At 34.5% G+C, this 25,733-nt stretch overlaps 1 long non-coding RNA gene across 1 annotated transcript in view; it reads left to right on the top strand.

Annotated features, from left to right (window-relative positions):
* Positions 1 to 3,998: 3,998 nt before the first annotated feature.
* LOC129144690 (uncharacterized) overlaps positions 3,999 to 25,733 on the top strand; it is a 70,962-nt gene continuing 49,227 nt past the window's right edge. The window contains exon 1 of the long non-coding RNA XR_008549111.1: positions 3,999 to 4,148. This is a non-coding gene — a long non-coding RNA (uncharacterized LOC129144690). The remainder of the gene's footprint in view (positions 4,149 to 25,733) is intronic.

Raw genomic sequence — 25,733 nt, 5'->3', positions numbered from 1 at the left:
TTGCCTTTGTTCTTTTGAGACTTAAGGTAAATTGTGTTTGGGAAGTAATCTGTTTGGATTTAGCCCACCTTTTTGTAAGTTAATGGACTTCTCTTTCCATTTAATAATTATGATAAAGACTATTTCTGAATAACCATGAGTTTTAATTTTTAAGTGACAGCTCTGAAAATCTTCCCTTTCCTCTGTTTTTATAAAATGAAAGTAAAAATTGTTCTCACTGTGTCTCCTTGGTTGTACCAAGGATTAAGAAAGCATTCTACCCTAAAAACCAGTAAATGACTTTTCTAGCTACATGCCTCTGCTTAACTCATGACCTGCTTAAAGAAGCTTTATCAGTTCTTGCTTCCCTACACATATGTGTGATATAATTCATGGAAATTATAGTTATAGTATTCAATTTTTATTTTTCTAATGATTCATAGAAAATAACCTTCCTAACCTGGTTACAAAAATTATTAATGAGGCTCTCTAAAATCAAATTGCAACCTATAGTAAAGAAAAAATCAATCAAATATCCATTATTTTCTTCTAATTTAGGGTTTCTTTTCTGATCTGCTGGTCTCATTACTATTTTGTTCAAGGGCACACATACTGTTTGAATACAATGAATGAAAACATATCATATATCTGATAAGGGGTTAATACACAAAAATATAAAGAACTTATACAACTCAGAAAAAAATAACCCAATTAAATAATGGGCACAGAAACTGAATAAACATATTGCCAAAGAAGAAATACAACTGGCCAATGGATAAATGAAAAAGTCTCAACATCACTTCTCACCAGAGAAACACAAATCAAACCATAATGAACTATTACCTCACATCTGTTAAAATGAAAATAAAAAAGACAAGCTATAATAAGGGTTGGTGAGGAGTAAAAGAAAACTCTTGTGCACTATTGATGGGAAAAATTAAAGATAGAATCACCGTATGATCCAGCAATCCTTCTTCTGGGTTTACATAACAAGGAAATGAATACAGGATATTGAAGGGATAGTTTCACTCCCAGATTCACTGCAATATTATTCACAATAGTCAAGCTATGGAATCAAGTTTAGTGTCCACCAGTGAATAAATGGATAAAGATGTACATATATATAGAGAGAAAGATTATAGATAAATATAGATAATTAAATAGAGATATGTATTTATATATGTGTGTATATGCATATAGAGTTGACAAATAGATAAATATAGGGAGATAATGAGAAAGACAGATATAGATTTAGATATACAATAAAATAATTTTAGCAGTGAGAAAGAAAGAAGTCCTGCCATTTGCAACAGTATTAGGGCTATATGTTAAGTGAACTAAATTAGACAGAGAAAGACAAAACTGTATAATTTCACTTATTTGTGAAATTACAAAGTCAAACTTGTAGAAATAGAGAGTAGAATGGTGGATAATAGAGACTATATGCTGTCAAAATGGAGAGATATTGGTCAATGAGTATAAACTTCCAGTTATAAGATGATAAGTATGGACACCTAATATACAATGCAGGCAAATATTACACATGATAACATCAATAAGAGACTATATCTTAAATGTGTTCACTACAAAAAATACTTGGTAATTGTATGCCATGGTGGAGTTGTTAATTAATGTTATGGAGTTATCATTTTGCAACATATTTATGAATTCAACATGTGCTCATTAAACTTATACAATATTATATGTGTAATCACATCTGAATTAAGCTTGGAAAATACATGGAAAATAGGTTTTGGGTGATAAAATAATATATATATTATCAAAAATACAAATAGTTAAGAAAAATACACAGAAAATAAAAATCTAATCACATAGATAATTCTGCCAGTGATATGTTTACATCATCTAAAATCTAACAGAATATTACAATCAATTTACAACCTCAAAATGCAGGTTTTTTCTATGATAATGGAAAAATTAACAATATGAAAGACAGAAATGAGGAAAAGGTCAAAAACGTGCCTCAACACCAAGAATATTGCACAGATAGGCTGTAACAACAAAGTGGGAAGAAATGGTTTCGTTAGAGAACCGTTATCTATTAAAGTCAAGATAACTCTTCGGGGCCTCTCTGGTGGCGCAAGAGGTTAAGCACTGCTCTGTGAAGCTGTCCGCAGCCTCTGCAGCACAAGTTCGATCCCTGGCCAGGCAGAGAGAAACCCATATGGCGAAGCAGACCTTTCCTGCCTTGCCCGGTGCTCCCCTCAGCAGTGTATTTTATCAGTCTGCCTGTTCTTTTCCCTGCTCTGCCTCTGGTGAATCCTCTCACACCTCCATCTCTGGCCTGTACCCCAGCTCTTGTATGCATTGATAAATAAATCTTTAAAAAAAATAACTCCCTTTGATTGTACAGTGATTATGATTATATGAGTGTCTGTGATGACTAGACAATGATGAAGTCGGAGAAGAGTATGTGAAAGTAGGAAATATGAAAAATGTTATGCTAATTGGAGTCAAATCCATGTCAGCTGAGATGATCCAAAGAATTCCCTGTGGCAATCATGAAATACTAGGTAAGCCAGCCTAGTTAATAAAGGCTTTCAAGAAATTCATCTCATGCCTTCTTCATAACTGGTGGACACATAGGTCTCTCAGAGGTCAGCAATCAGGGTGGCACTCATTCTTTCTCTCATTCACTCAAAAATAAGTTAAAAGTTATAAAAAATACTCAAGTCTATGTCTTTTGATAAGCCTCGGTAACTTTAACTGGTTTATAGATGTCAAATGTTTAATTATTTTGCCTTATTTTTTCACTAGATAATTAACATAAATACTCAGGAGTGCAAATATTTTAAACAATATTGAGAAAGGGAATATATCAAGATGCATATATGAAAGCTTGAATCTTCTACATATAGCTATTAAATATAATTTAATAGAAAAATTACTTTAATGTAACGTGTTACTGCATAATCTCAGACATATGTATAAAAGATTCAATGTTTTTTGTGTTTTAATTTATTTTATTATATTCTTTTATTAAGGCAACATTTGATTTGCAATATTGTTTGTATTTTATAAGTGTAGGGTCTCCCTTTTCAGGTGGTGTTGCATCAGTACACTGCCATCTACAAAGCACCATAGTCTACCACCATAGTCCAAGCCTTCCCTGTTTGTTCTCATGCCTCCCCTTTCTATCCACCCCCACCCTTTCTCAGTTCAGCTTTCAAGGGTTAGTTTTTTAGTTTGACTTTATCTAACTCCTTCTTTGTTATCTTTATTTTCTACATAAGTGACACCATCCAGTATTTGTCTTTCTCATTCTGACTTATTTATTTAGCATAATCCTTTCCAACTAAATCCATGTTGCTGAATGACAAGAATGTTTTTTTACAGCTGAGTAGTATTCCATTGTGTATATACACCATATCTTCCTGATCATCTCATAGGTTTTTAGGCACTTAGGTTGTTTCCATAGCTTGGCTATTGTAAATAGAGCTGCAGTGAACATGGGAGTTCAAGTTTCCCTTTGAATTCGTGTTTTTTGTGTTCTTCAGGTAGATACCTAGGATGGACTTGCTGGGTCACATGGCAGATCCATTTTGTAGTCTTTTGAGAAACCTGCATACTGTTTTCCATAGCATTATGCAAGTCTACATTCCCATCATTAGTGCACAAGAGTTCCTTTTCCTACACTTCTTTGCCAGGACTTGTTTCTGATCTTTTAGATAAGGGCCTGTGAGGTAAGTGATGGTTAGGTTTTCATGCTGCTGAACTCTGTGGGTGTCACCTGCATCCTTGAATACAGAAGGCACTTGGGAGCCTGAGCTTGGGGCACACATTCCTGGAGTGTGGTGTGGGCGTGCGTAAGTGGGGACACCTGAGCCTGGAGGCTGGGCCTATAAAGGCAGCAGAGAATGGCTGAGAGAACGAGAATGGGTGTGAGAAGAAGAGACCGCGAGAGAACGCCAAAGAGAAACCAAAGAGAAAGCGTACAAATTCACTGGGAGTTGGGGAACCTGCCGGCCTCCTGGCGTCCCGGCCCCTCTGCCTGCCGTGCACCTGGTTGCTTCACTACAGATGGTCTAGAAAGATAATTAAAAGCCTGAAAAAGCCACTGAAGTCCAAAGGCTCTTCTTCAGCCGTCAGCCTGAATCAATGGAGAGCTTGCCCCGTGCTTTGCTGCCACTACAGGGCCATTCTTGAAGGTAGGTGGTATCTCATTATTGTTTTGATTTGCATTTCCGTGATGATAAGCAATGATGAGCATTTTTCATGTGCCAGTAGGACATATGTTTGTTTTGTTTGGAGAAGGGCCTATTTATCTCTTAAGCCCATTATTTGATTGGGTTATTTGTTCTTTTGTTGAATTGTATAAGTTGTTTATATAGGTCTTGGATATCAGCCCCTTGTCGGATATGTGGTATGGAAATATTTTCTTCCATCCAGTGTGGCATTTTTTGTTTTAGTCAATTTTTTTCCCCTGTACAGAAGTTTTTTCAGTTTGATGTCGTCCCAATTGTTTATATTCTATTTTGTTTTCCTCACTCCTTGCGATGAATCGGCAAACATCTCTGAATCCTTTGTCATGGAATGTTTTGCCTGTGTTTTCTTCTATATAGTTTTTGTTCTTAAGTCTAACATCCAGGTCTTTTAACCCATTTGAGTTTTTTTTTGTTTATGGTGTGTGAGAGTCTATATTGTTTTGTTTGGATGGATGACAATGTTAATTCTTTCAATATATTAGGAATTGTCTTCCCATTTCTTTGTATCTGTTTTGTTTTGAACAATATATTATAATTTTCTTCACCGCCTTTATTAGGTTTGCTACTAGGTGTTTAGTTTGGTGTAATTGTCAATGGGATTGTTTTCTTAACTTATTCCTTTTCTAATTCATTCTTTGTATATAGGGATGCAGTTGATTTTTGTGTATTGGTTTCATTACCTACCACTTTGCTGAACGGATTCATTGTTTCAATTAGGTTTTATAGTGGAGTCTTTGGGGTTCTCTGTGCATGTTATCTGCAAATAATTATAGATTTACTTCCTTATTCCCAGTTGGAATTTCTTTTATATCTTCTCTTGCCTAAATGCTCTAGGTAGGACTTCTGGTACTGTATTGGGAATAGTGGTGAAAGTAGACATCCAGATATGAGTGTGAAAGCTTTTAGTTTTTCATTACAAGACTGATGTTTGCTGTGGGCTTATCAAGTATGGCCTTTAATATATTGAGGTATGTTCATTTAGCCCCAGGTTTTTTTTTTTTTTACCATAAATAAATGTTGATTCTTTTCAAATGCTTTCTTGCTATCTCTATATATGACCATATGGTTTTTTATCTTTTCTCAATGTGCTGAATTGCACTGATTGATTGCTTTGGGGATGTTGAACCACCCTTGTGTATGTGGTAGAAATCCCACTTGTCACTGTTTTTTTTGAATTATGCTTCATTTCACAAGGACACAAAACATGACTCTGTAAAACTATAGAAATCCCATCCTAACAGTAATGTCAATAAATGAATACATGGAGAATTTATTAATATGTTTCAATAAATGTGTGCCACACCAGAAACCCCTAAAAAGCATTTATGAAAAATTCTCTCTATTAGAAACTGTCTTATTTCTGAAGATTTTTTTCTTCAAAGATAAAAATTATAACACCCTGTCAAAGAATAATCAATAATTTTATACATTTATAGTTTTTCTTTTCATTTATTTAAATATTTTTAAAATGGCCTTTAATACTGAAGACAGAGATTCTTAAACTTCTACCAGCATGATTCATAACATAAGCTAAATCCATAGGTGGTAATTTTTTCTTTCATTTTTAAGAACTGATGGACTGTGGTTGAAAGATAGTTATTCTGAGCCTAAGAAAATGTGATATGCTTGCCAGTAGCAGGATAAAAAGCTTTTCGGTTTATTCCAAGACAACTCTATTACAAGCAGTTATGCTCCAAGCTTTAGTAACATTTCTCTGAGAACAGGCACGGCGGGGAGAGGATTTGCAGATGGAGAGTGGCAGTTACATTTTAGCTTCACAGAGTGAGGGCAAGTGCTCACCTTTGTGGGTACCTGCTCCTGTGGCATAAGCTCACATGTGGTCCCTATGAAGAGAAATTTCCTCACTTACCTTAGGCTTTGTAAATTAGAAACACACTCTCCATAAATGAGAATGAGGGCAAATGATTGAGATTTTTTTTTTAAATCTAATTTCTGATTGCCAATGGCTGGGAAGCCAGTCTTTAGATAACTAGTTTAGGATCAAATAGCAAATTTCTCTTTGAATGGAGTGTATATAGATTAACTTACCTAGTCAGGGAGCTATTTTTTTTTTTTCACCTGGGGATAGTTATTCATGCCAGAAAGTAGTCATAGCTTTAGGGGTATTTGCTGGCAATGAGTTTCATTCTTTAATTCCTTTATACATCTGTAAGGGCAGGAAGGCTACAGGGCAGGTTTTCCTGATCAAGCAGACTGGGATAAAGGAGGAGAGAGTCCTGGAGCCCTCAGTGGCTTTTACAGGATTTTATTGGGATTTACCAGGTACATGGCAGGTAGGGGTGCTGGGGGGCCGGGAGGCTGGCAGGCCTCCCAGCCCCCAGCAAGTCTTCACTCTATTTGGGCTCTCTGGCATTCTCTCTCTCTCTCTCTTGGCTTCTGTTCTGCTTCTGCTGGCATCCCCATGACGCCACCCTTAAAAGCCCAGTCTTAGCTCAGGTGAATCCCATCTACCTATGCCCACACCCTACTCCAGGCGCCCGCCATCAGGCATGCATTCAGGACCACAGGGTTCTGTCATCCATCCTAATGGCGGGAGCACAGAAAAGCCTGATACTTTTACCTTACCCTACAACATCCTTGATATCTTGTTTCAGAAAATAAAAGTGTGACTTTGGATATAATAATGTCCATAAAAGAAAATTCTGGGAATAATTCTATCCAAAAGGCAGAAAGGGATCCTCCTTAAACACACTTTTAGTTCTTCTCCTTTAGTATTTACTGTTGTTACATTTTTTCTTCTAAAAGGTTGCCATTTACAAGTAATTATGATATCACTAGCTGCCCTGAATAATTTTTGAATTATAGTGCAGAAAATTATGATAGTGAATGACTTGAATATAGGATTATATAAAGGAATGATTTATACCTTAGTTAAAATTGCTAACATATCTGTAAATATATAAGAATATCTTGGATACTGAAAAAAATCTTTCCCAGAATGTCTGTTGATGATTAACTTCCATCCAGCTTTCAACAGAGATGTAAATGCCTACAATCTACTTAACAATTCAAATTAATTAAAATTTTTAAACTGGGTAATTTCTGGAGAGTAAACCCATTATTTATGGAGCAAAAGCTGCAAATTCTACTTTGCTGAAATGGTTTGTTCGTATTATGCACCTTTATGGTTCATTAGCCCCATTCTTCATGCTATTTTCATACTTTCATTTTTTGTTTCAAAAATGTTCATCACCTGAATGGTCAGAGTGACCATCATGCTGGACAATGGGCCAAGCTTTAGAAAATGTTTCCATCTTCAATTTACTCAATTCTTCTAAAGCAGGAAAGCATTCAGAATATCAGATATAACTGAGACAGCTACTACCTGTCCTACCAGAGCCTAAAGCTATATTAGCTGAATCAGAGACAAATTCTCCTCACAGCCTGATTGCAAATTTTTCTTGGAAACTACCCACTCTCACATTTTTCTTTAAGGATCCTTCTGTTTGGCTGGTCATAGAATATTGAAATAATAAATTGGAAGCTATCTAATATTGAGACTATGTTGAATGCTTAGGAAAATCACGTTTAAAATGTTACTCTGACAAAGCTATATTAGTTATATTCTAATTACTTTCTACTCTTAGGAAATGATATTATTTTGCCTCTTAGACCTCAATGGAAAAAAACTAATAAAATGCTCAAAGATCAGGATAAAATGTCATGAAAATAAATTACTCTTTTTTTCTTAAAACATGTCATTTTTAGGCAAATTTTTGGTATGTATATACATCAGACTTACTACATAAATAACAATGCTAATATGCATGAAACACACATTATGTGTCAAAGACAGGGTTAAGTTCTTATATGATTACCTCATTAAATCTTTCTCTCTTGTCTATGTATTAGACACTGTTGAATATAAGTAAAATGAGATATAGAAAAATGACTTGTCCAAGATCACAAGGTTAGTGACAGAGATAGAATTCAAGCACATGGAAGTCTAAGACTGCCCTCAACCAATATGTCATAACCCTCAGTGTCTTATAGAGAAAAACCTTTTCAGTTAGCACAAATACACATAGAATGTATATACATTCTGACATATAGAATATGCATTATATAAAATTTGCATTGAAAGAGGCTACTTTTTTTTTAGTTTTGTTTTCTTTTTAATTAATTTATTTATTTATACAAGCACTGGGTACAGTCAGAAGTGTGGGAGGGTGAGAGAATTCACCAGAGCCAGAGCAGGGAGCAGAACAGGCAGAAGGACCAAAGTACACTGCTGAGAGGAGCAGCGGGCGGCAGGAGAGGTCTGCGCTCCATGTGGGACCCTCCTCCAGGGAGCAGCTGGGGATTGAACCCTGCTGCAGAGGCTGCGGGCAGCTTTGCAATCCAGCGCTCAACCGCTGCGCCACTGGGGAGGCCCCTTTGTATATTAAATATTTAATTTCATAATTTTTTAAAACTATGGACATCACTTATCATCAAGGAATTCAAGTAAAAACCACAATGAGATATCTCATAGCTGTGTGGATAGCCAATCAAAAAGAACAGAAATAAAGTGTTATAAAGGGTGTGGAGAAAAAGGGAACCATCACACACTGTTGTGGGACTCTACACTGATCCAACCTCCATGGAAAATTTTACAAATAGATCTACTATACAACCTAACAATTTTACTCCTAGGTATCTACCCAAGAATGCTAAAGCACTAAATTTAAGGGATATATGACTCCTCTGTTCATTATAGCATGATTAGAGCAAAGTTATATAATCAACCTAAGTACCCAAGATCAGAAAACTGGTTTCAAAAAAATGTGGAATACTACTTGGCTGTAAAAAGGTGAACTCGTTACACTTGCAACAACATGGATGGAATTTGAGGGGATTGTGCTAAGCAAAATAAGTCAGATGGAGAAAGACAAATGCCAGATGATTTCAATTATATGTGGAATATAGAAAAAAATAATCAAGGGTCAGACAAAACTAATCCATACTCTAGAAATCTTACTGTGGAATGAGACTACAAAACAGGGAAGAGGGGAAACTAAAAGGTAGAAGAAGGTGAGGATGCCATTGGTGTTGGGTGTGGTATAAGGACATATGTCTGAGTATGTAGGATCCTACAGTGTTGTAAGCAATTAAAGAAAAGAAATAACTGGACAATATAATATATATAATATAATGTATACCATTTATATATATTATACATACACCAGATTTATATATTTATGTATATATATATATATATATATATATATATATACCATTTACTGTGGCTTTGGAATTTTGTTAGAAGCAATATTGTTGGAAACAACAATATTGAAAGAAAAAGTCAAATATATATATATCCAGGTACAATTTCCAACTGCACAGCTGTATGTTTCATTTTGAATTAATGGAAGTCAAATATCATCAGCGATAGTCATTCCACTGAGGAAAAATTCACCTTTAGAATGAAGGAATTTGTGCATTGCTTATGCTTATTGAAGAGGTACAAACATGAAAAGGAATCCCCATGGTGTTGCTCTAATCTTAACTTGGACAGTATCCCCCAGATCTATTGTCAGTCACAGCTCAAAGCTGCTGCCTCAGGAAGAAAAGGTGCTTTGATAATTCATTGTGTCAAAGAAAAAGATTTCACTCTGTGAAATATTGATTAAAACTTTAAAATAAAATTGGTGCTTTCTGAAAGACCTTATAAAGGTAACAAAATGAATAACAAAGAAAATCCAAAGGGTGTTTTTAACATTGTTTTCAAAAAGGTTGATCTTTAAAGAAAATCTTAGGGAAAAAAATGTGCATTACCTTTTAAAACATACATCACTATAATATTTTCACTAACAATGACAGTATGCTTTCTTCATATCACTGTTATTACTTTATATTTTAAGCTCAAAGTCCATTCACTGTACATTTCAGTTAATAAAATGAATGTATTTCAGTCCTACCCTTCAGATTATTTTTTTTTCCTGAAGGTACAAACAAATCAAGCGACAGTCAATAGTGCAAATAAATATTTTACTGTCAATGAAGAGAGAGGAATCTATATAGAGTGTTCAATTGTATAATATATTTTTAAAATACTACATGTTATAACAATATTTTAAACTATTTGTTCTATTAAAGATGTGGGAAACTATATAGTATGATATTACTAAAAACTGTAGTCGCAAATATATTGGCCCCGTATTTATGGGTATTTTAAATTTCCAAATTTAAATTTGGAAAAGCCACCCTAGATAAATTTGATAATTTGGGGAATATGAGAATGACTTGTGAAGAAGGCAAGAAGATGGATTGAAACACAGGATCAAGTTGCATCGCAACTAAATTGCTGTAAGCTTTTCAGGGAGCAAGGTAAGAGCAAAGCTGCATGCATCAGGTTTTCTGTCTCCTGGTGACATTTTACTTAGTCCATCTACGTTTATAATGTACCCAACCTGATGACTATATAAAAAGATCTAAACATATGACTCCTGTTTTTTGTAATGGAGATTTCCAATGAAGCATTAAAATTCATAATTTGTCTGACGAAAATGGCATTTGAGAGGCAATATGATGAGATGAAGTTAATTATATTGTTACAGTGCCTGGAAAACAATAAACTTTGTAAGAATAGAAAGGAAATTTCCACCAACCCTTCTGGATGCTTCTTGCACTGGTCAATGTTAAATTAACATCAGACAAATTATTAAGAAAAAAGAACAAATTTAACTACATATGTGTGAAGAATCTATATGGCTATAGATTCTAAACCAATGCAAAAATGAGGATATAAATAACTTTCACTAAGGAATAGGACAGGGTATAAGGGCTTCAAGGATGGAGAGTGGGGACCCAGGATGAGGAAAGGTTGACTCATACATTCAAAACCAAGCGCTCCTGAATTAGACGTTTGCCCTGCAATATAGACAAGGTTGTGTGATGGAAAGGCTATTTATGATAAAAAGAAAAAAAAAAAATAGAGTAATACCCCTAGTTTTCACCTCGGTAGTTAAGGGAGTGTCAAAAGTTTCTCCTGAGTCTGCAGGGCCTCTATTGACATGCCAAAATAATTCACATGCCAAAGCAACTTGTCTTAGGGGCCTGTTTGGAATTTCATGAGAGACTTAACTGAGAATAATTATCACTTGATATGGAATAGGGACCACTAGCAATTCTGAGATATGGGTTGGGATCTGGTCCAGTTCCTTCTTTGATACTTAATTCAACCTGAGATTGTTGGTGTAGAACTTGTCTTTCATTGATAAAATAAAATGTCAGAAGCACAATGGGCTATGATGGTGAACTATAGGGGTTTTGGTGTTGTGTGTGATATGGTCACACCTGAGGGAGAGCCCCTACACATTTAAACCATTAATAGTATTGTAAATGAGCATTATCTCAATTAAAAAAAAAAAGAATTCAAACAATGCCAAAAAAAGGCAAGGAAAGATTTCTCTTCTCACTTTAGAAATTTTCAAATATGTCTAAGGGCTGATTGTAGTGCTAGCAATATTATATGAATTTTAAGTAGGGAAGTATTTCTGAGAATTTTAGATGCCACACAGGGTGCATAGTTAGGTACTATACCTGGAAGTCAGACACCCAATGAGGAAAACACCTTATCTGAAACATTAAAGCACTGGTTCAAATCCTGTGCCTACCACTAGCTGTATGACCTTGGGCAAGCTACTTAGAATTTGAGACTGAGTTTCTCCTCAACAAATCAGGGATATAATCATGCCTTTCTTGTTGAGCAGTTGAACAGATTAAGAGAGCACATCTAAGATGCTTAGGATTGTCTATGGAACATGGAATATGATCAAAACAATTAAAAGCTGGTAAAAATGGCTCAAGTTTATAAAACCCCAGAAAATCAGATATCACTCTGATTTTAACTTGGTAATTTTGTAATCATAAATCTATTTTTTTTCCATGAAGCTACACAGTCCCAAATCAACTTGATTTTTATAGACGGGCCTATATTTATTCTTCTGTAAGAATTGTAGACCCAGAAGCAGAAGTTACTTGCCATAGAAAATGAAAAAAAAAAAAAAATCATTTAACTCATTCAAAGACAGGTACTCCTTTTCCCCGTTTTTCTCTCCCCTGTTAAAACAAATTTATCTAAAATATTCAAATATTCAGAATACTAAGGTCAAACTAAAGATTTTCCTTTGCTTGGTTCAAGATCTTTGCTTAGGTAGTAAATATAACATTGCCCCAGAGACCTGTAATGTGGAATGAGAAAACAGCTGTTATTTTCCCTCAACCTGGAATTATAATTTTTTTTTTTGGTAAACATTTTTTTGAGGGGTCAAGTTAAATTTCTGTAGCTACAGAAGGATTATTCTGGGAAGAAAAATCAAACATTCTCAAAACACTCCTCTGTTTCTGAATAGCTCTTTCAAACTATTCATCCTCTTTGCCCTTAGAATCATTTTTGATGGAATCTCTAGATAAATTCAATTATTTTTCTAATGCTGAGTTCTGTGACTAACACTTATTCCTTTGAGATTTGGTCAGAAACATTAGACGGACATGCCATACTGTGAGGTAGCGCGTATTTACTAGCTGTGCCCTTTATCATACATGGTATCAATAAGTGTTTTAAACACAAACAGTCGTGAGAAGGTCAGACTAAACATAGAAAAGCTGTTCTCAAAGAAAAGCCTTTAGGTGACTATTTTACCTTAAAAATTATAGAGACTTTACCCTTTCTTCACAGGCCTCTATGTGTCATCCATCCAGTCTACAATTCTGGCTGCAGTACAATTTTGCATATTTGTGATTCTAAATGTCAATTTTTAATCATGTTGCTATATTCAATGACACTTTCTGATATATTAAATAAATACCCTTTTGGTTAAGATAATTAAGTGTGGGCAATATATGTAAATACATAATATTAATATTTCAAACTTTAACTTTCCTTCAGCATTCCTTAGAATGTGATGTTGACATACTGAATTGCTCATAAACTTAGCTATCCCATTACACCATATTCATTCAACCTCTGGTTTATCCACATTTTGGAGTACAAAGTATTTATTCCCATCAACTTAACCTGTGTTTCACATCGGTTTGACTTTCCTGAGCTGACCTTATTTTTTTAGCAGTTGTTACAAACTTAAATGCTAACAGAAGTCAGGCAGATAAAACTAGTGCTTGAAGCAGGTATAAGGTTAATATTGGTATGTATTAAAATGTATTTTCATGGAACTGTATAATGCAACATAAAATTAATATTACTCTGCAAAGTATAGCCTATAATTTTTGACAGTCAAGGTTTCTTTTCTTAGAGCAATTGTTTTGCTTACATTTGAATGATTAAAAACACATGCCTGGTTGTTTTGACCATGTCAAAATTCCTTCAAACCACTCTCTATATGGAATTATGACCTAGAAAATAATAAAACCTAAGTGTATGGCACATGTCTAAGCTATGTGTTTATGTGGCAGAACTTTGAAATCATTTGGTTCTTCATATATTATTTAAGAAATGGACTCTGTATACTCCTCAGGCTTATAAGTTTTGTGATTAAGTAGGTCTGTCTTAATGCTTCAAAACTCCATGTCCTTTGTCTAGTTATATAGAACACACTACAGCCTGCATGTTAGGGGAACATGAATAAAGTTAAATTACAGAATCTGTGGAAAGTTCCCCAAATGTACCTCATTATTTTGGACAAAAGGAAGTATTGGTGAACTACCTTTGAGAGTCTTAATGTTGCTTATTGTCTACTACATCACAGTTGCCATCACAGAATTATTTTTTCTGCTTCAACTTTCTACTCAAGACTTTGTTTCCCAGAATAAAAAATGGAAGTACTGTAAATTTTGGTATCTACATTCTGGACAGTAGTAATACATTTCATAAGTGAAATTTAAAAATAAATGCATTCATAAAACAAATAGTCACTTTACTTTCAGTAGAGTTGACAAAATCCCTGGCACAAAAATGCACACCTTTGGCTGATATTGTAAAGCATTTGTTATATATCCGTTTCCTTATCAGGCAGGGAAAATTCAGAGATATATCCAAAGGCTAGAGTATTCTACTGGAAGAAGTCAAGGTGTACAAGACAAACTACATTATAAGAGAACTCCTCTCTGCATCACCCCAATCATCTGTCTCATCTGTCTAGAATGAACTGACCTGAATCCAAGGCAATTTGATTACTTCCCTATAAAAACACCATTTTTGCACATAATTTCTTCATTCTTGTACTTACTGTACTAAGATGCAATCATCCGTTAACATGCCTATCTTTGTGACTTTGTTGAAATAAAACTTTGAATAAAGGGTTAACTTTTGTTGAACATTTTACCCTCAGTACCCAATACAGAGTTTGGTTTGTAATGGGCATTCATGTTTTCTAGAAGAATGAATGAATGAATACTATAATCATGTTGTGAACTGTCTTTAAAGAGCATTAAAAAGCAAAACATTAATCCCAGCAGAGAGGAAGGCGTACTAAAGAAACGACCTTCAAGTTGGATTTGAAAGATGAGATAAATTATGCTACCATACAATCAAACAAAGCTCAATAGATTTTGAAGCTGATTCAAAATACTTTCAGCTAAATTGCTTAGAGTGTCCAAACACAACCTAAAGAGAGCTTGTCAAAGTAGACTAGAAATTGCTTAGGGAAATATGTTGAAGCTCCAAGCAGCAAGAGTATTTATTTTTCAAGCAGTGTAAGCAAGAATTTATGGGAGAGAAAATAACTAAGAGAATCCATTGCATGAACTTTTTTAAAGAACACCGCACACCATGTTGTTGCAGGGCCTTTTCCCTGGATTTCAGGGCACACAGCTGGAATTTGCATGGGGATGTGATGCGACTAATCCTTTAATAGCACACTGAAGGTGAGCTGACAGGACTGCAGCAGTGTGTCATATGGTTGACAAGATTTTTCACACTTTGGGTTCTCCTCACATGAAACTTGTCACTGGTTCTTAAAACTTCTCTCCTTGCCTGGAGGGGGCAAATCATCCTTCTCATATTTTCCCGGATATTTCCATGCTGAGAGCAAAATGATGTGTGAGGAAATCTTGCCTAAAAATAGGAAGAGACATGTCAGGGCATTATTATTGCCAATTGAACTTGGTGTGGTCCTAGAAAACTAAATCTCCTGTGAAATAAGTTAGAGCAGCAGGTTTACTATATTTAATGATAGTTTTTGTGATGTTTGACTGTAAAAATGACCAATTTTTGTGTATGTCTTGACAAGCAGTGAGCCAAAGCTCTCTGAGAATTAATTCATAGAAGAGTAGGAATATCATAAATATAATTTTACTAAAAATATTGCTTTATCTCTTTTTAAAGTAATAAGATTCATTCTAGCAGTAGATTTGGGTTGTATTTGTATCTTTTTTTCAAGAGTCCTATTTTTTTTTTAAGAGTCCTATATTTTTTGCACCTACTTTTGGTAGTCATAGAAAGAACATCCATAAGGAGAGTTTGCATGTCCACATTAACAGACTATAATTTAATTACACATTATTGTATATAAATATAGAACAGACTAAATTTCATTATAGCTTCACCAGATCAAATCTAAATTATTTTTTTTCCAGTTACACATTACAGTGCTTCCAAAGGATCAAAGACCAAATGAAGTGTGTACAGAGGAGGACAGCTAGAACTAAGATTTGTCTGTTATCATGAGGGCAGCTGAAGATATTAAAGTAGTTGAGGATTAAAGAAAAAATACTATGAAGATTACAACATTACCTAAATAATTGTCATGTATTAGATGAAGTAAATCTTCTGTTCCAGAGGAACAAAATGTGGTGAAACAAAATATGGTGAAAATGTGGGGTTACAAGGGTAAAGATCATGCATTAAAATAACTAGTCAACAACAGGATGAGTTACATGGAAACCATCATTATTTAAAGAGAGGCTGAAAATGGTCCATCAGGGATATTGTAGGAGGTTTTGGCATTATATGGAAGTTTGAGACAATGACCTTATGATCTCTTCATATCTATAAAATTAGACAACCAAATAATGAGTAGGTTTACAAAGCCAAAATAATAGATATGGTATAGTATCAGAGAGAAACAAACAATAGTACAGTGGATAGAAGAGAGAGCTCAGAGACAGAAACATGACTATATAGAAAGTCAATTACAGTAAAGAGACCCCCCTGATTAAAGAATAGAGAAAAATTGTTAATTATATAGTATAAGTTAATCTCGCTCTTTACATGGAGAAAAATAAAACTGGATCACTACCCATTGGCATGTTAAAAAATTGGTTTCAAAAAAATTAAACAGTAAATGTTAAAGGTAAACACTATTAAATGTATTAGTAGGAAATGCTGCAGAGTATTTTCATAAGGAAGCACTTCTTAAAAATACAAAAGTACAAATCACAAGGTAAAAAATTTAAATTACATAAAATGAAGAATTAATGTTCAATATGGATTCTGAAAAAGCTAGCATATATAAAAAAGAATAGGAAAACGTATTTCAATCTATAAATAATAGAGTAAAAAAAGTAGAATTCCTGAAAATCAACATTAGCCTTCACAATATGTAATTAATAGCAATATGTAATTAATAGCAATAGCAATAGGTATTTAATAGCAATTTAATTTGTTACTGAAAAGGTAACAAAATAATTGGAATTGTGGCTTTTTTAGGGTTCTCTATGTGTATTATCATATCATCTGCAAATAACAATAGTTTTACTTCTTTCCCTATCTGGATTCCTTGTATGTCTTTCTCTTGTCTTATTGCCATGGCTAGGACCTCCAGTATAAAATAATTGGAATTGACAAAGTAAACAAGAATTTTCTAGAGGAGGAAATAAAAAAAGCTAAGAAACAAAGAGTTGCTCAAAATAATTAGTAAACAAACAAATTTAAAGTCAAGGAAATACCCTATTAACCTATTAAATGGCTCTGAAATAAAAAGTTGGAAAATACAAAGTGTTGGTATGGGTATGAGCTATATGAATTTCCACCTTTTGCTGGTAGTAGAAATATTCATTCAGGAGAGACTCTAATATTTCCTAATAAAATAAAACTATGCCATATGGTCCAGGACCTTCAGTCCTTCATGTATTTTTCTAGGAAATTCTTGCATAATCATCAGAGAGACACTACATAGATGTTGACTGCAGCAATATTTATAGCAGTCGAGAGTCTGAAGCAACCTGGGAAATACTTAGTGCTGAAGTACAGGATTTGAGGATATACAAGGCAACATGGATTTTTTTAAAGCACAGTAATTAATATAAAAATGAGTAATGATAGTAGAGATCATTATATATCATTCAATACCATTTGGTACATTAAAATACATGCAAAAATGATGCACATTTACCAAAACATACACATACAAAATGCACATTAAACATAATAGTGCAGTGACTGTTGGGTAACTAGAGATAGAAATGGAGTGTGGGAATAAGAACAGGGGAAAAACTCTGCCTGAATCCTGATGATAATGTGTATTAACTCAGCATTATGTCAACATTATGCATCTGAGAGCCAGACAATAAAATGATAACACAATAAAATATTTTGCATTAAAGTTCCCTACAATCTGATGACATATGACTGTATGTGGTGCTACAAATTTTAGGTGTATTTAAATCATATCTTTTACAGACATCTGAGGAAGGTAGAGGATTTCATTTATCCCTTCCACTATAGCAGGTTTCAAGTTTTTGCCTTGTATATTGGTTTTTTAAAGGAGTTTCTTCCAACTTCTTATGGGTGTGTGTGTGTGTGTGTGTGTGTGTGTATGTATTTAATAGCAAGAAAATTATCTCTGACTTTTTCACTTTGAAGCAGTTTTCAACTGTGCATTAAAATATTTCAATCATTTTTAAAGGTTTCATTTTTTAATGGAAGAAAAGTTTAATTTGAAGATAATATGGGACTGTTATAATAGCTTATTAAATATGAAAGATAAAAGAACTAGCGAAGCTTTAAAGTGGTAATTAAAAGAGCTGATGTGTGTCAAATGCATTTATTCGGCGTCTTCTAGCAGTAAGTCCAAATAATGTTAAAAATTTTGCCTATATATTCAAGTTACTATTATTGCTGACATTTCTGTCTCCGTAATTGTCAAGGTCCTACACTATCAGTGCTTTTCAGACACAAATGCAGTAAAGAATGCGCTGAGAACGTGGGCAGGCGTTCACACTGCCCAGGCTTCCCAATCTGCCTCTCACAGGAGAGGGGCACGGAGACTGTGTCACTAACAGAGGTGCAGAGGGTGGTTACATGTGGCTTCCAGATCAAAGTGAAATGAGAAGTTGCAAAAAAATTATTTATTTATTTATTTATTTTTTTTTTAATTTTCTAGAGGCATGTCTTATTTATTTATTTATTATTTGTTTGTTTGTTTTGGTTTATACAAGCACTGGGTACAGTCAGAAGCGCGGGAGGGTGAGTGAATTCACCAGAGCCAGAGTGGGGAGCAGAGCAGGCAGAAGGACCGAGGTACACTGCTGAGGGGAGCAGCGGGCGGCAGGAGGGGTCTGCGCGCCATGTGGGACCCTCCTCTGGTGGCCGGGGAGCAGCCGGGGATCGAACCGGCGCTGCAGAGGCCGTGGGTAGCTTCGCAACCCAGCGTCCAACCGCTGCGCCACCGGGGAGGCCCGCAAAAAAATTATTTAATAGTTCTCCATGTATAGAGGATTTATTCTGTTTCATGATGCTTTCAAGTTGGTAGAGAAATTTGCATTGTGCTTGCTAACTGCAGCCTCACAAATAGCTGCCTTTGAGATAAGTAGACTAGCATGATCTTGATTCTAAAAAGGAAGAAACTGAATCTACAAAGACATTTTCATAAATATGTCAAAGGTCACAGAGTTCTTATGGGAAGGTGTGATTTGAACATGACTTTCCTGGTTCCCAATCAGAATCATTTTCTGTAACATGATTTAAAACTAAAACAATTGCACTGCAATTAAAAAAAAAAAAATCCTTCCATCATACCATAAACAGCTTCCTCAATTTATTTCTTGGTTTGGATCAGAAGTCACATAAAGATATAATTTATACTAAGAGGTTGAGGGGGGAAGTCTGATTGGATTATAGTACATTTTGGTACAATGGTCTGGTGTAGTAGTTTCAGGCTGAATTTATGTTGATTTGCTCGTGTTTTATGGGCATGGCCAGTAATCCACGTAGAAGGATAAAAGTGTATGTTTCACATAAAATAATAATATGATGTTGGTAGGCTGATTATTGCATATACTGCCTTATCTCTATTTATAAGATCCTATTGGACAAGAGGTTAGAAACAGAACAAAAATCACAGAAGCCTAAGCAATGAGTAATAATATATGCAATTTTTAATATATTGTGTTGAAGTCCCTCTACAAGTCAGGATAGGTTTTGCATGTCAAAGATAAGAAAAGTCATTACAACCTGAATCTATTATAGGACACTGATTTGCTTGTAGAGAGGGAATTTTAGGTAACAGACAGAAGAGGAACCCTAACAATTTCTTGAATAGAAATAGAATCTTAGAGGGGCCTCCCTGGTTAAGTCTCAGCTATCACCAAGATGGCCTACCCCAGCAGCCTGAGTTGGATCCCCGGCCATGGAGCTGATCCACATGTCACAGCAGACCTCTCCTGTCTCACCTGCTGCTCCACTCAGCAGTGTATTTCAGTAAAATCCACCTGTTCTGCTCCCCACTCTCTCACCACACCGCCCCCACAAAACCAGTCTACCTGCCAGTTCTTCTATGCAAAAATAATAAAATCTTTAGAAAAAGTAAAATCTCAAATTTTTTTTTTTAAGATTTATTTATTTTTATACGAGAACTGGGATATAAGCCAGATATGTGGGAGGGTGAGAGGATTCACCAGAGACAGTGGGGAACAGAACAGGAAGACTGACAAAATAAACTGCTGAGGGGAGCAGCGGGTGTGGCAGGAGAAGTCTGCTTCGCCAAGTGGGATTCTCCCTGGCCTGCCGGGATCGAACCTGCACTGCAGAGGCTGTGGACTGATTCACAGTGTGGCACTCAACCGCCTGTGCCACCAGGGAGGCCCCAAATCTCAGAAATTCTTTCTCAGAAAAACCTCTCATACTCTCTATAACTTATGATTAATTTGACTAATGGCTTCTTTTAACAATTGTAAATAGCCCAGGATGCATGGGGGCAGAGTATGGTGATGGAGGGAGAAGCTAGTTTATAGAATGTTCACAACATGATGTCAATCACTTTAATTAAATCAGTTTTTTTTCAGATTGTAGATGTTGACTTACTAAATGAGATTCCATGAGCATTTTTTTTAAAATAGAAGTAATGTAATGGAAAATGAGTAGAATGGAAAACAAAAGTAGATTATAAGTGCTATAGGTAAAATCTGATTTGTGAAATGTGTGTTTAATTTATTTCATGTGTGCATTTATGTGTTCACATTTAGGATGCAAAGTGTTTCTTGTGTTCCTAAAAGCCAATGTATGCTATAAACTTTATACTGAAAACTATGAACTCAGCATTAAAAATGCTGATTGAGATGAATGGGAAAGAGGGTGTAATTGAGGGAGCAGATGTCCTGGGATCTGGTGCCTCATGTAGGCTGAAAGGGGCCATGGACACTGACAAGCCAAAGCTCAGAATATTCAGGTGCAACATAGGAAAGTAGACACTGATATGTCAGGACTAGTTAAGAAAGCCACTCAATCCAGTTTCTCTAGTCTACTCAATTCTCTCCCAGACCAGGGATCTGCAAACTATGGCCTATTTTTATATTGTGTGTATCTTGCAAGGTAAAAATTGCTTTGGCAATTTCAAATAGTTGGAAGGCAAAAAAAACAAACACAATGCTTTGCGATATTTGAAAACTGAAATACAAAATTCAGTATCCAAAAACATACCTGTGTAGACACGGACTTTCAGTTACATATGGTTTCTAACTTCTTTTGTGTTGCATTGGCAAAGGTAAATTGTGACAGACACTGTATGGCCAGAAAAGCTTAAGATATTTGTTAGGCAGCCTTTTAGAGAAAAATGTTGCTGACCCCTTATCTAAGTTACTCTCCATGGATCTCAGGGTGCTGATCTGGTCCCTTCTGGTTATTTAAAGCATATGATGAGCATCTCTTCCCAATTCAATGTTCAGTGATGTCATGGAGGTTACCTGAAATCAGCAATGTTAGGAGTGTTTGCACTATGAAAATGAGTTCCAAATTATGGTGAGCTATATGTTAAACTTTTACCCACATATCACTACCTATTATACTCATGTAAGAGCTGTGTGAATCTATGTAGTTAATGATCTAAGTACTCACCGGCTGCATTGATTAGTTTTGACCATTCACACACAGAAGATTGCTTTTAAGAAGAAATGAAATGAAGCAGTGGCACCTTCTATTTTTAAAAGGCAAAATCTGGGCAAGCGGCATATGGGAAAATCTCTGTCAATCTTCCTATCAAGTTTGCAATGAACCTTAAACTTTTAAAAAATTTAGTCTCCATTAAAAAAAAGAAAATGGTAACAAACCAACAACAAAACCCACTGCAAGTGTAAGCCACTATTAATAATATCTCTATATTTCACCTCAAATATTATAAAAAAGAAAAAAGAAAAATCTAAGATAGTCATTTAGCATTGGGAGATGTATGGTCATCTCCAAACAACATGGCCTGAAAATTTGGAGGAATTGAAGTGTGAACTTATCTAGAGTGCACATAGAACAGCTGATATAAAATCTTTGACATTATTCTCTGTGAAATTTTCTTCAATTTAAGACTGTCCCCTTTAAGACTTTGTGTGTGTGTGTGTGAGAGAGAGAGAGAGATTGATTTTAGGAATCTTTTTACTCAAGAGGTTTACGTAAAAACATTTGTTTATAGTCCTTTAATACCAAAACAAGCCATCAACAGAAGGATATACACAGACTCTGTTAACTTTTTGCATTACTTTGTAAGTTCTTTCCAAAATAATGTTTGCTGTCTCATTGTTCACTAATTCCAACCATCCTTAGAAACTATGAATTTCATAGGATAACTTCTATGCTTCAAATCTCTAAACATAATGTAAGTTTTCTTTACATTGTCAAAATCAAAACATTATTTACTCTTCTGAATATTTTAATATAGAAAGAGTTGTGCATTAGTAGTGTTATTTTATATGGTGGAAAATACAGTTTGGAGTTATACACAAAAGGGAATCCTGACCTCACTTTTACTTTTTCAGTGCCTTTGCATCTTAAATTGGGCACTGTAATGTCAGCAAGGGAGGGAGCTAGGATTTCCTTGACAGCTTCTAAGTCTCCAATATGCATGAATTGGACAGCAGTCTGCATGACCTGGGCTGAATAGACTCTTCTCTGTCAAATAGTAGTAGAATTTTTTCACTTTCTGAACGACCATTTCCATATGGGCAAAATAAGAATAAAGATGATACATACCTCGAAGTATCCTTTTAAAACTAAATAAGATAAAAAGGTAGTACACATGATAAACATTTTAAAAATATGAACTGTTGCTATTTGCAACTGTAATCCAGGTTATGTTTGTATTTTCTCACCATGTATAAGTGTTTTGGTTCTTATGTTTACTGATATTCATTGCACTTTAAATATTAATTTTGAGAATTAAACTATTATCTTCTTCCAGAATTTAAAATACAATATTAAACCACATATTATCCACTAATTTTCAGTCTCCTCTTTTTAAAAATTTATTCATTTTCCTGCTATTTGAGCTATGCAGTAGATTAGCATTTCCTTCCAGAGGTTAAAAAAGTCAAGGAATGTCTAATAGTACATTTTGTTCAACTATGATTCTGGAGTTCTTCTTTTCACCTATAAATGTCTGCCTAGAAATACCTCTACATTAGGACTTACCAAATAATTTGGCTCAAAGCAGACAAATAAGAAAAATAACCAACATGACCAACAGTTTGTGAAGAAATCCCCCTAATTTCTAGTCAACTGATTTCTCTTAGAATTTGTAATTCAGGTCAAAAGGCAGGATAATGAAAAACAGACACCTTAGCGTCCACATATATTTATAAAGAGTTTTATATGCATAGAGCTCTGTAGGGATAATAGAAAAGTCAAAATTACGTGTTGCTTTGGAGAAGCTCCAACAAAGAACTTTCTTCGGGTAGGTCTACAAAATCAAATTAACTGTCTTTGGCAGAATTTTACAGAAGGTCAAAGCAACTTGCAAGAAAGAAAAGCACATGTACCCTATGTAACAAGTTGAATGTAGAACCCAGCATGTATTCAGAGATGGGAGTCCCTAATGTACCCTGGAATGTGTTATTCCATAATCTGTAGGGACTGGAAAAGAAATGGTTCTTTGCTTTAAAAGATGCATCCATTAGAGATGCTTTCTAGACCTATGTAAAAATAGATTCAAATCCTCAAAAACCACACCTTCTTATTTGCTCTTAGTTCCTAAGGAGGGGGCTTAAGAAATAACTATTTAAGTTGAAGCTGCTTCTAGGTAGCTGACTTGAAAGGATAAAAGTAATAGGGCCTCCCTGTTGGCCTAGGGGTTGTCTCAGCATGAGACAACCTGTGTTTGATCCCCTCCAAGGGAGCTAACCCACATATTGGTACAGCAGACCTCTCTTGCCTTGCCTACTGCTCCCCTCAGCAGTGTATTACAGTAGATCTGCCTGCTGTGCTGCCCACTCTGTCTCTGGTGAATCCTCTCACACCCCTAACCTCCATCCTACACCCCAGTTCTTCTACAAGAATTAGATAAGTAAACAATCTTTAAAAAAAAGATAACAGAAACAAAAAGTATTGTCTCCGTTAAATTTTAGGAAAATGATTGGTTATTAAACTGACAGTGACTTTTGAAACTTTTTGTTATCTTGTGGGTAAAAAATAGGACTCCTATGGTGTCATGACTAAATGATGGTAATTAATTGTGATGGTGGCTTAGTGATCTTTTTAAAAATTAGTTGCTTATTACAAAGGCTCTATCTAGAATATCTAGCTTTCTCATAATTGAAATCTTTTGGCTAAAGTTATCACTTTTGTATAGTTGTCATTTTTCTTCCATGGCAATATAATTTGATTAGATTAGGGTTTTATTGTACTGATACTTTGAAATAAGATTTAATAATAGCTATCAGCAGATACTTGAAAAATAACAAAAAATAATAAATCCTCATTTTTAAGTAATTTTAAGTTCAGTGATGATAGAAAAGTAATTGTTTAATTTTGAGTCTTAAGGTTGTTTCTTAAATAGTAAAACTGGCATTTGTTTTCCTCATGTATTATTGAATCATTATTTAGAAGCAGAGTTTAACATTGTCAAATCAGTTTGAATGTTTTTGCTCCATCTTTTTAATTTAATAACTTTATCACCATTTCTGTAGAAAAATGATTAGATATCAAGCTAGCACTATTAAAATGTTTTAGTGATTTGATGTACATTGGTTTGGAAATACAGAATTTATAATTTGGTTTATTATAAACCCATGTCACAAATAAAAAAATTCTCTATACCAGTTAGGTGACAACATTCCTCATTATATTTTTAATCTTAATGTCCTCAAAATCAATTGCTTTTCCAAATATGTATTTGCTGAAAATATTTCTCTTCCCTTTTGGTTATTAAGTGTAAGGCATACATTATTCTTTAAAATATCAATATATACTGTCTAATCTCAATATATACTGTCTAATTCACACAGTTGTTAAGCTAAAAGCTGGAAGAAGCCTGAAAAATTTGAGATCAAAGGAAAACTAAATATGACATCCATAAGTTAAATCCTAGGTCCATTTTTCAAGATGTTATTTATTTCATAAATTGAGTTTTCTGAAAACCAAAGTAAGATTAACCCTTGATTGAGATAAAAAAAAAATTGTGACTCCTCAAACCACCATAAAATATCATCATGTAGACCTGTCATAATAATAATGGCCCTAATTAGGTCCCTCAAATGGTTCTGTTTTATATCTGATATTCTAGTATAATTATTAATAGTATTCTGTTTACTTCAAACTCTTCCTGGATTAGAAGATAGATTATACTGTCACCAAATCATAATTCAATTAAGCAAATGACCATATTTCACTTATGGACATACTGCATATGAGAAAAAAGACTAGGATAGGGTAGGGGGCATGTTTATAATTGCTCACAACCATCAAAATCAAATTACAGTGAAATTAAACTTTCAACAACTTGTGAGAGGATTATTTCATTATTCATATTAAAACATATGCCTAACTTTTTATAATTATTATATAAAATGCTTAATCTACTTTGGGTCAAGTTTACAATTATGAAGAAAAGTAGTAAAGCCAAATTAGGTCAACTAAAAAAGTTGATAATATTCTCTTTTTCTAACCATAAAGGTATACAATTGTTCAACAAAGCATATGTAGTGCAACAGCATATCATTTCCTTTCTTTATAAGGACATCAGCTACAATATTTTGCTGAACCACTTTTAATTCAAGGTCATCTTTGTAATTTGATTTCTCTATTATGGCAAAATTACTCTTAACCAAGAACATCAATTCCTTCCCATGATACCAAAAGGATACTTTTGATATAAGTCAATGTCTAGAACTTCACCACTAAGAGTTATAAATTGCCATGGCTGACAAATT

This window comes from Talpa occidentalis, unplaced genomic scaffold, assembly GCF_014898055.3.
Source record: "Talpa occidentalis isolate TD23 unplaced genomic scaffold, MPIMG_talOcc4v2.1 talOcc4.6, whole genome shotgun sequence".
NCBI classification, from domain to species: Eukaryota; Metazoa; Chordata; class Mammalia; order Eulipotyphla; family Talpidae; genus Talpa; species Talpa occidentalis.
The sequence above is the reverse complement of the archived record's forward strand: the minus strand, read 5'-3'. Positions and strand labels throughout refer to the sequence as shown.